The following is a 2,626-nucleotide window of genomic DNA, read 5'->3' on the forward strand; positions in this document are numbered from 1 at the left end:
AATAAACTAAACTAATTGAACAAAGAAATATATACAATGAAAATACTAAAATGAAAAAATGTATAAGGACTTGATTGGGTTGAAAATGTGATGAATGATTTGAGCTGACTGACTGCCTTTTTGCCTGAATTAACTGTTTATATAAATGTGGAAGTAAATAGCTAGAAAGTAGATACATAATTCACTGATGAATATATAATGTATTTGTAACATAATAGATATAGCGAACGAGACGACTGAAACTACCTTAATTTGGGAAAGCCAGATGAGGGTTGCGAATTGAATTGTAAAATGACCCAAATGGTCGAACATGACTATGAATAACTTAGAATTAAAAGTGACAAATTTGCAAACTAAAATAAAATTTTATATCTAGCTATACTTGTTGTAAAAGTCTTTGATAAAACCGAACACTCCCTTATGAAGTAAACTCATTGGAAAAATCTGTTAACAATGAATAATTTAAAGGAAAACAGATCATACAGTTATCGAAATAACAAGATATATTCTCAATTCATTTTCTAGTCACATTCTAAATTTTGTTGTAAAAGATAACACACATATCAACTCAATTACTCCAATTTTAAGATCAACATATATTTATAATTTAGATGAAGAAGTTAGAAATATTAAGGTAGGACACATTTTTATAAAACCGATACACATTAATTTAGTTTTAGTTGATGAAAATCCCGACTCTGTAACAGGTGAAAATTTCTGGGATTTTATGAATAAAATGATGGACATTTGTTTAAATAATAATATCGATAGTTATTCATAAATTATTTTCTGTAACGTTAAATTGCCATTTGAAGAAATACGCGCAATTATACGATTCATTTTCAGAAATACTTCTATTGAAATTTCAATCTATGAATTTTATTAATAAAGATAAGACTGATTGGGACTGTTGGTTGGATCAATATACATTTGTCTATAACACCACACACCATACATCGACAAGTTATAGCCCATACGAGCTGTAGTATGGCCGTATACCAATATTACCCAGTTCAGTAGAAAAATTACCCGACACGCGGTATATTTTTGATGGCACGTACAAAATACAAAATATAAATTGCAACTGGCCAGGGGCATTTTGCCTGTGAAAAAATAATGTTAGCTAACAAAAATTCCAAGATTCACTACAATTGTAATACTGCTCGTAAATTTAATATAAGCGATTAAGTTCTCCTACATGACTCGAGTGTTAAAAGAGGTCGGCCAAAAAAGTTATCATCCTTTTGGATAGGACTTTACGAAAGAAAAGGTAGACAATCGTACGTCAATTATATTATAAGAAATGATAATAGCAATATTAGTCCATATTAATAGATTAAAATCATACATCAAATTTATGTTTAATTTTATAAAATGCAAACTTAGTTATAGGACATGTATCTCGTCCTATTTTTAATATACATTTCTCATTTACTTGTTAACGAATTCTTGACCGAAAATTCTTTTGCGTTAGCAACTGTTCAGTTTTATAACGACCAATGGAAACTATTAACCATACATTGAAAATTTTAAAAGGTTTGAAAAGTACAATAAAAGAACGGTAGACATTTGTAATGAAGTAAAGAAAAGTGTAACTTCCGTTTGCGATAATTACATTGATAATACAAACAAATTATGATGAAACTAAACGCTCAAGTTATTGCACAAGAGCTACTAGGGGCAGATGTTCACCGACGCAGACGTGGATTATTTAATTTTATAGGTACTGCTTCAAAATTTTATTTGGTACGGCAGACGCTGGTGTCGCCGCGTATTACGACAAGAGCATTGCAGAAATAGCGAATAACGAACGCGAAATGAACGAATTGATGACCAAACAAACATCAGCTATGCAAAACACCGTTTATGCAGGTACCACATCACTTCTCGCTAGTGATAAAACTAAACAATTATTCGTTCCAATAAGTCAAAATGAACTAGAGTGGTGTAAGGCACTCAAGAGTGAGAGACTATGTAAGCAAAAACTGGCACGATTAACTTTAAATTCGGAAATTTGTGAAATCGGTCTATACAAACAATAAGAAAGACACTATTAAATTTTGTGACTAGAATAACTAAACTAAAACAAAATATTTGGTATCGTATCAACAAGACTAATTCGTGGTTATATGTGATCGCCGATGAGACTTTAACGGTAAATTGTGTAAACGCTAAAAGTCCAGTAAGTGTACATTTTTACAAAACCGGCAGTATAGCATAGTGGAAGTGTTGTGAAAAAAATAGTTTGTTAGTCTTTTGTTGGTATTTGTTAGTCAGTTTTTAATGTTTGTTGGTTGCTATTTTTTTAATTTATAAGCAAAAAACCAATCGCTCATCGGACATCATATCGTGTTGTCGCGCGCGCAACGATGATCGGGCCGTCGCGCATGCGCGATATTCAATTCAGCTTATTCAGCCGTTCATATGGTTCATATCAGTTCATATATCACCAATTGTCACCATTCCCTAACATCACAACTTTGGTCTTTAAAAATCTTTTAACAAGTTTTGGCATAAGATAACTTTTGATCACTTTAATAAAAATCGTGATACATAAAGTGTTTTTATTAGTGAACAAAAAAAACATAAATAATATATTTAATAATAATATAATAATTCACTCTTG

Source organism: Agrilus planipennis, unplaced genomic scaffold (genome assembly GCF_000699045.2).
Source record: "Agrilus planipennis isolate EAB-ADULT unplaced genomic scaffold, Apla_2.0 scaffold231, whole genome shotgun sequence".
Classification (NCBI taxonomy): Eukaryota; Metazoa; Arthropoda; class Insecta; order Coleoptera; family Buprestidae; genus Agrilus; species Agrilus planipennis.